At 43.9% G+C, this 9,738-nt stretch overlaps 1 long non-coding RNA gene across 1 annotated transcript; it reads right to left on the bottom strand.

Moving 5' to 3' along the window:
* Positions 1–1,718: 1,718 nt before the first annotated feature.
* LOC115628186 lies at positions 1,719–5,516 on the bottom strand. Its single transcript, XR_003995776.1, has 3 exons — positions 5,380–5,516; positions 2,410–2,524; positions 1,719–2,315 (listed from the first exon to the last, which is right to left on the bottom strand). It is a non-coding gene; the product is annotated as an uncharacterized LOC115628186 (long non-coding RNA).
* Positions 5,517–9,738: the final 4,222 nt, after the last annotated feature.

Here is a 9,738-nt window from a genome sequence, read left to right as displayed (position 1 = left end):
AATAAAGTAAAGAGCACAATACTAACACTAATACATTTACACTCAGTAGGCAACACTTTTGTACTGATTATAGTATAATAATAATAATAAAAAAAACCAAAAGCACTTTAAATTTATGTTTAACTAAAATGTATCTAATGTAATTAGGTTAAGTAGGCTAATCAAATCACTTGAATTTTAATAATATCTACGGAAACTTAATTGTTGTGACTAGTGCATTAATTTATAAGAATCATTCTTGTAGCACTAGGAATTAATAATAATAATAAATAATTAAAATAAATCGTTCGGTTTCACTCTAACCAAATGGGCATCAAATTGTGAAATGCTGATCGGCCATCAGGAGGACACGAAGACGTTGGGGCACATTTGGAGCCCACGTGAAGACGCTTTCTATATCGAACATGTCCAAGCGCTCGATTTTATCGTTTATATCCAGATTGGCCTACTTTGTCCGATTATCACTCGACCAAAAATTCTGATGCAAGAAATTTGGGAGACGACAAGCTGACCTACTTGCAACGCTGGCAGCTGATCTCAGGCATCAATCAGCGGTTTTGGGCAGACTGGTCCAGAGACTACCTGCTGAGCCTGCAGCAGCGCCAAAAGTGGACAATAGGTCAGCCAAATCTGGAGACCGGAGCAGTCGTGCTCGTGAACGAGGACAATGCGCCGCCTCAGCAGTGGATTCTGGAAGTCGTCCAAGAGACGATAAAAGGCACAGATGGAAAAGTGCGCGTGGCGACGCAAAGGACGAAGGCAGGCGTATTTAAGAGGGCAATTCATCGCTTGGAGCCTCTGCCTGTCGAGCTTTCTTGGCGTGGCAGATCACACAAAGAATATATATTCTTGATCAGCATGACAAGACGAGTCCATCTAGCTCTGTCTGTCTGTCCGTTTGTCAGACTGTAAGAGCTAGAGGCACCAAATTTTGTACAGAGATGTGTGTACGCTGTGCAAGTTTGTTTTATTTTTTTGATTTTCCCCCACTTCCCCCCTATGGGGGTTTTTCCGTTTTTCCATTTGTATAATCGCCTATATCTCGGATACTATAAGAGCTAGGGACACCAAATTTTAGTCCAAGATGCCTTATATGAATACAAAGAAATTATGTTCCCTCCCTTCCCCCTCTCTCATTCAATTAGTGCTCATCCATAACTCCCGTAATTCTTGGAATTTTGAACTCAAATTTGGCAAATACCCCGAGTTAGTGATTACGTGTCCGTATGCCAAGTTTATTATGATAGACAGATTTAACAGGTAGTTATAGCCATAAATATAATTGCTGGCCAAGCGCTGCCCGCGGCTGTTGTTGATGCTGGTGCTTTTGTTGACTGCAAACATGCTCAGACAGACACTTATAGACACGCATAGGCATTCATACACTCACATAGACGCAATTCCTATGTAAATGTGCAATTATACATACTTTACGTGAGTTCAAATACCGAGAGGTAACATGGACTAAAACTTTTTTTTTAATTTTCTTTTTTTTTTAGTTTCTATAATTGTTCTAAACATATGTACAGAGTATTTCAAAGTCGGGACACCCGACTTTAGCTTTTAACTTTTTTCCATAACTTCCGTTATTCTTGAAAGTTTGAATTGTGGGAAATTACCTCATGGAAAGAAGTATATGTTGCATCGGCTAATTATCGGCCGCGGTTTCTGGCAACACCAGCATACATTTATCGGCGCAACCGGTTACCAGTGCCACCTTGCGGTACCGGGAAGTGACAGTGCCAGCTGTTGCGGCAGCAGGCCATGGTTGCTGGAAATGGGAGTAGGAGATGGCGGCAGGAGAAGGATGGGAATAAACGGATGCAAAAGGGTTTTGAAAGAGCCACGCGGTACGCGAGATGGTGGCGGCATTGTTGCTGGTGAATGAGAAGAGCAAGGACGGAGCACGGACACAGACCTGAAAGAATTTTGAATATACCTATAACCTGAAAATAGATAATCATAGACCCAGCAGCAGACGAGCGGCCGCTGGGTCTGTTTATTTTGGACTTATGCTACATTTTGGATATTGGGCAATTGGTAGCCACCAGCACATGCCCAATCGTCCCGCCGACCACGTTTCGACGCATGTTGAGGCTGAATTGACCGCCCGCATCGCCATCATCGTCTCATCGTCGCATCTTCGTCAGCGGCAGCCCGTACAGCCGCGTCTTCAGGGCTATCCCACCGACCAGCGGATTCTGCCGTACCGCCGCCATAGACGACGGAGGATACGTGCCGTAGAAGCCTAAACTGAGTGAGTCTGTTCTGGTACCGCCGCAACCCTGATTCCTGGCCCCATCGTGTGTCCGGTGCTTTAATTGTAAAGAAAAAAAAGGAAAGAGAATTGAATTGAATTAAACTTTAATATGAACATAAGTGTTTACATGTATTTATGCGTACGCTCACCTGTCTCGTGAGGAAATAGCCAAGCTTTGATCTCAGAGTTATGTAAAACCGAATAGGAAGGACAGCCTAGAATTTGTGAGTGTTTGGCCACCTGAGTCATAGGTCATAGCCTGGGCTGCAAGATACACACATTGTTCCACATTTATATACATACCCTTTAATACGCACAACACAACATTTACATACATGTCATAACATTTATACATACATCGGGCAACATTTATATATACATTCATAGCACAACATTCATATACATATCCCAACATTTATAACATATCACAACACTTATATACATATACACATATATACATAAACTAGCAGGTATTGCCCGTCTTAACCCGGCTCAATATAATGTTTCCAATTGTATTTATTTTGTGTGTGCATAACCTACCCATATGTTTTCACCTTATAAGTTACCAGTAGGAAGGCATTTAAGGTATTTAAATGAACATTTTCTGTTCTTGACAAAAAATTGTTCAGTAGTCCGTTACATTTTTGTTCTTGCCAAACTATTTCCTTCAACGAACATGACCACTATAACTAATATTTTTTAAAGCTCGTTTTCCCCCCGTTGGAGCTAGAATTTTCCAAAAGCCTTTCTTAGTGTGCTCCTACACTATGATGGATACTATGAAAAGATACTTGAGTCGAAATTTCATCTTTTACCGTTTGGGCTGTGTGTTGATCACCAATTAGTCAGGACAAACTGTTTTATATATAGAGATAACGCAACGTTTTAAGATAGACGATTTGCAAAAAAGGGGGAATAATTATAAGGGTATATCCTAATTTTAAATTCACATTTGAGCCTTTTCGTGTCATATTGAGTCAATACGATCACGCACAAACTCGGAATATGAAACACGGCACTCGTGTCAATGCCGTGCAGCGATGAGCCACGATCAAAAAGCACTGACAATTCTCATCTCAATTTGCTAGAGTAAAACTTTCGATAGTTGAAGCCACCGATACCATCAAAATATCGAAGTTTGAATGCAATAAGCAGAATATTTAAATAATAAAATCTAATTATTTATTGAGATCAATAAGAACAAATCATACATACATACATCTGCCCGCAATGCGAAGCAGAATATGCGTAGCTCCGTTATTCGGTTTCTGCTTTACTATCGCTTACGCAGTCGTTGCTTAGCGACGGTAACTGTAAACTTTTGGCGTTTTGCCTTTGCAATTAACATTAAATGGTCAAAACGAAAGAAGAAGAGCGAGCCAACAACTTAAAGTTGTTGTTGTTGTTTTGTATGTACATGCATGTGTGTGTACGGTAACTGTAAACTTTTGGCATTTTTCGTATGCAATTAACAGCCGTAAATTATCAAAACGAAAGAATTTTGCGAGCCAATAACTTGTTGTTGTTGTTTTAAAAATTTTGATTTGAAAACATAGAACACTATTTATTACAATTAAACAACAGTGTTCGATGGCCCACTGCATACATACAAACCTATATATGTATATAAGAATGTATGTACGTACATACATACTTATTGATGTACATATGTACATACTATACATACAGACGTATGTATATATGTATGTACGTATGTAATACATATGGTGCTGGTGTAATTCATAATGCGAAATTCTTTCTAAGGGGAGCAATGTCCCCCCTGCCCAACCTGCGTACGCCCTTGTAGTCCGTTGTCCTAAAATCCCTTATGCCAAATGTACTAAACAAAGAAAAAATTACATAAAAATGTTTATGTTATAATGTTAATAATTTTTAATTAATTAACATTTCTTGCCCTGTCAGTGCAAGACGAATGTACTTTTATACATATGTATGTATGTATATATGTACATACATTTGCGCATCTACACCATGATAGGATACTTGAGCCCAAATTTCAGTTTCCTAGCTTTTACCGTTTGGGCTGTGGGGTGTTGATTGTGTTTCAATTTTTCCACGGAAAACCCCCCCTTTTTCATGCCCCAGGAAAAATGGTGAAAAACCAAGTATACAGTTTTTCTTGTATTCTTTTTGAGAGTATACAAACTAAGTTTGAAGTTAATTGGATGAAAATTGTAGATTTTTCATACAAACGTTGGAGCCCGTTTTCCCCCCTTTGGCGTTCGAATTTTCCAAAACCGCTTCTTAGTGCTCACCTACACCACTGAAGACAACATGTGTCCAATTTTCAGCCTCCTAGCTCTTACCGTTTGGGCTGTGCGTTGATTGCACATAGCTTTTCGTTTACCGAATTTTCCACCGGAAAATCATTATTATTCAGGCCGCAGGAAAAATATTGAAAATCCAAGTATACAGTTTTTTCTGTATTCTTTGTGAGAGTATACAAACTAAGTTTGAAGTTAATCGGATGAAAATTGTAGATTTTTCATACAAACGTTGGAGCCTGTTTTCCCCCCTTTGGCGTTCGAATTTTCCGAAACCCCTTCTTAGTGCTCACTTTCACTATAAGAGGGATCTTGTGTCCAAATTTCAGCTTCCTAGCTCTTACCGTTTGGGCTGTGCGTTGATTGCCAATCAGTCAGTCAGTCAGTCAGTCAGTCAGTCAGTCAGTCAGTCAGTCAGTCAGGACAAACTGTTTTATATATATAGAGATGACACAATATTTACATACATGTCATAACATTTCTATACATCGTGCAACATTTATATATACTTTACATTCATAGCACTACATTCATATACATATCACAACCTGTACACAACACACATACATATATACCAAAAAAACATATATTTATCGCACATACATATATTCACCAACATACATTTACGCGCACACATTGGTGCGCATACGTTTGTATTTATTTTATTTTAATGTTTTGTGGTCATTTGTTAAGTAATTTAAATTAATATTGTACACGTCCATACACCGGCACAGATTATAACGATTTGGAAAGAAAAATAATGACGCGTTTTTGCTAGACACGTAGAGTGAGGGGTGGGGGGGGGGGGGGGGGGGGGGGGGGTGATGAACTCACCGACCAGGCCAAAATAAGGAGTAATAACGTAGCTCCATAGTGGGTAGCCACAAACTGTGCTGGCTACAGGATGGGCAGGAGCGCTTGGGCAGGAACACCGAAGTCCACTGAAACTGCCGGAGGAGTTTTTTTTTTGTCGCATCGTAGTTTTTTTTGTTGCACGAGTTGTAATTTCGTAATTGGTTTGTTTGTTTACGTTTATAGTGGTGGATGTTTTCCCGTAACCGAGTAATCGGTATTTGTTCGACTCACGCGGGCATTGGGATGGACTCACGCCCTGATCGGAGTTCCGATGAGCCAGCCGGCGTTGCCCAAGTCATGAAGCGTGGTCGTAACAATATGGCGCCCAATCTTAAGAATTTCGAATTGAATGCCAGGAGTGCCGAGGGCTGACCGTGTGGTAGTGCCTCGAGCGGAATGGGTTCGAAGATATGTTTAGCCCAGATGTAGGTGGGGAAATAGGCTCTGTACCAGATATTGGATTGGGGAGAGTTATATGTAGCCACCGTACGCAGGCCACGGAATTTAAAAGAAAAATAAATTAGCCGATACGAGGGCGCCGTCAAAACTGGTTAGTTTTTTTTTTGTGAAAAGAAATAATTATGGTAAAAATGGACAGAGCAATTCCGGTGGGAGCGCCTCGAGAATGCGTATGTCGCGACGGCTAGATGAAGCCGCTCGCTTGCGACGTATTCATTGCCTGGTGGTGGAAGGCGTAAGCTCCGGGTGTAATAGAGGGAATAGGCCCATTTTTATTCACACTTATTTACTGGTTGGCTTGGGTTTTTTTTTTGTGTTTTGTTTTCATAATTTATAATATGTTTTTGGTGAATAGTTAATTGCAGTGTTATTTTTGAGTGTGCCACTTGGCTTATTTGTCTTTGTGTGCGTTGACAATGTGGTCCGTGTGCCCTAGAGGCTTTTAAGTGTTTCAGTGGCCCAGGCGACAGAAGTTGTTACCTGCGATGCACTGGCACTGGCATGGGGGATAATGTTAATGGCAGATAAGAATAAATTTGTATCCAAAGAGGCATGTAAAAAGGTGAGATCTCTTCATTGTCATCCATCCAGATGAGGATGAATAGAACAGTGGATAAAATTCTCGCGATACATTAATAAAATATGAATCTGGCAAAGTATGTAAAGCGCAGAAAGGAGCGGCTGTTGGTTCCGGTCGGAAAAATGATGAATTTCCTCCCCTCATTGAATTAGTCAAACGTGAGAGTTTGTTTTGAATATCGTGTTTGAGTGCAAGTTTTTTTGAAATAGAAAGAAAGAAAAGAAGATAGCATTTTTTTGTGTTGTGTACATTTTAGGGAGTTTATTGGTTTAGTGCAGGTACATTTTTATGCGTATATACATATATATTTTTTGTTGTGTATAGTGCAAATTTTGTCTTTTTTATATATTATATAATTTATAATTTTTGTCTCATCGTCTTATTTAAATATTTATTTCGCATACAGCATATATATATTTTCTTTCGCATAATTTACTTTTGGGCGTTGTGTACAATTATATACAAATATCATTTTATTTTTTTTTTTGGAATATAAAAATATACGTGTTTTGGTACACAAAATTTAACCGCAGCGGTTTGTTTTGCGAAATATTATACAGATAATAAATAATATAATATGGAGCAGGACACGCATCGTGAAGGGCGCTCGTATAATACGAGGGCGCAGGCAGCTCGAGATGGTGGGCTGATAGAGCTCGATGAAGGTTCGGAAGCGGGCGCTGTGGCGGCGCGGCTTGGCAGTCTGCTGCGAACACCGCCCAGACAGCATTCGAGGCAAGAGGAGCGACGTGATGGCACACCGGGGCGCGTCGATAGCGAAGTGGCGTCAGCGGTAAATGTTGCCATCGCACAGGCCAACCAAACCTATCGGCATGCGCAGGTGGACGGAGTAAGCCAGGTGCTGCAGGAGGAGATTCGAAAAGGCTTCCTGGAATTAATGCGAGCGGTTAACGAGGCATTGCTACCGGTCAGAACAGGCGTGGACTACGTACCTGAATTGCGCGCCGAGCAGCAGGTGTCTGATCACGTCAGCAGAGGAGCAGTCCCGAAAAGGCCTGAGCCAAGGCAAAGCGCAAGCAGGGCCCAAACACACGACGGCTTGAGCCGAGAGTATAGGCGGAGCGACAACACGTCGAGCAGCATGGACGGCAGGAGGGAAGCGGCTGCGAGGAGCTGGCGAAATCCGTGGAGCGCTCAGCGGCCAAGGCGCGTAGATGTCCGGGGCCACGATGATGCGCGGCAGGCTGATCCACCCCCACCATACGTTCAAGGGAACGAAAGGTCGTCTTGGGGCCGAGTTGAAAAATGGGGCCTATCGTTTGATGGCGACAGACATAAAATGGCTGTGGAGGATTTCGTGTTCCGTGTGGAGTTCTTACAGCGGTAGTGCAGATGTTCCTGGGCTGAAGTTTTGAATAATTTTCATCTATTGGTGAGCGGCAACGCGAGAGAGTGGTACTGGCAATATGTGCGTGACCACAGGGCCGATAGCTGGCAGGACTTAAAGCATAGCCTGATCGCTCGGTTTAGAGGCGCCGCCGATGAGTCCTAGCAGATGCAAGAGTTGCGCGAGAGGCGACAAAAGCCCACAGAAAGCATCGAGGACTTCTTCCACGCCATGAGGAAGCTGGCATCACGTTTGCAATCACCGCCAGCCGAAGCTGAAATGATAAAAATAATCAAAAAGGGGCTGCAAGTCGAAGTGGCGCGGTATGTTTACGCTCTTCGTGTGTATAGCGTGGACCATCTGCGTGACGACTACGTTGAGGTGGAGGCAACAATGGAGCGGCAGGATGGAACGCCTGCATACCGCAGTGGTTTTAGAGCTGGTCCCAGTGGGCGAACCAGGCCCGTAGACGAGTTGGAGGCCGATTGTGGAGGCCCTGATGCAGCAAACGACGTAGCCGTAGAAGAGGCGCGAGTCACCAGGCGTGTACAGCTGCAGCTAAATTGCTGGAACTGTGGCCAAGCAGGGCATGGTTTCCGCGATTGCATGGCGCGAGAGCGGCGTATATTTTGCTACCGCTGTGGACGACCAGGCACGTATAGTCCGCAGTGTCCGAGCTGTACGGGAAACGGGCGGCGGAGTGCGGTACCAGTGGGCGAATCGCGCTCGGCAGCTGTGCCCACACCATCAGCTGGAAGCCGAAACTAGAGCAGAGCGAAGAAAATATTAATCCTAGGTATAAGGGGAGAATTAGAGGTTTGCCGATGGAGGAGAGGATGCGTGCTTACCTAGAGGCGCGAAACAGGATATTTCATCAGCACCAGGTCGCCGGAATGCGGATGCTCACCACCAGCGTTGTGAAGGCGAGAACGCGGTTTAAGAAGAGGCGTCAAACGAAGCGACAAGTTGCGGAAGCAGTGCAGCGTGGGGCGAGTAAGGATGCTAGGGTATTTGCCGAGGTCAAGGTGAAAGGCCGCCAGATACGAGGTCTGCTGGATACCGGCGCGTCGGTGAGCATCCTTGGTAAAAATAGCCGGTAATTGCTGCAGGAGCTGGATACACGCGTGCAGAAGTATGCCTCACAGGTGCGGACAGCATCAGGTGAAGACCGGTCCATTATTGGACGAATCCGGGTGCCTGTGGAGTATAAAGGTATGGTTAGAGAAATGACATTCTATGTATGCCCGTATTTGGAGCAACCTATGTACCTGGGAGTCGATTTCTGGCGAATGTTCGAGCTGGCACCAGCGGTTATTCCTCCACGTGAAACTGGCATCGCTAAAAGCTGCTTGGATGAGATTTTGGCTGAGCGAGTGGCGCATTACGTCGATGACGAAGACCCGAAACCAGAGCCGGAAATGTGGGATCTGGAAGATTGGCAAAGGAAGGTTGTGGAATCGGTAAAGGAGGAGTTTCTGACATTTGAAAAGGCAGGATTGGGAAAGACCACGGCAGAGACCCATAAAATTGAGCTGGTTGAAGGAGCGCAGCCTGTGAAGGATAGACATTACCCATTGTCACCCGCGATGCAGGAGTTGGTGTGTCTGGAGGTTGATAGTATGTTGGCGTTAAGGGTTATCGAGGTGAGTAACAGCCCGTGGAGTAACCGCACCACCGTAGTGCGACGGCCGGGTAAGAACCGCTTTTGCCTCGATGCCCGAAAGCTCAACAAACTCACGGTTAAAGACGCGTATCCACTGCCGTGTGTAGAAGGCATATTATCGGGGCTGGATCAAACGTTCTATATTTCCAGCGTCGATCTGAAGTTCGCGTTCTGGCAAATTGAATTGGACGAATCCAGTAAGGCGTATACGGCGTTCACAGTGCCTGGGCGACCGCTGTACCAGTTCCGAGTGATGCCATTCGGCCTGTGTAACGCAGCGCAGAGGTT

This window comes from Scaptodrosophila lebanonensis, unplaced genomic scaffold, assembly GCF_003285725.1.
Source record: "Scaptodrosophila lebanonensis strain 11010-0011.00,11010-0021.00 unplaced genomic scaffold, SlebRS2 tig00000110-arrow-arrow-pilon, whole genome shotgun sequence".
NCBI classification, from domain to species: Eukaryota; Metazoa; Arthropoda; class Insecta; order Diptera; family Drosophilidae; genus Scaptodrosophila; species Scaptodrosophila lebanonensis.
This window is presented reverse-complemented; position numbering and strand designations above follow the sequence as displayed.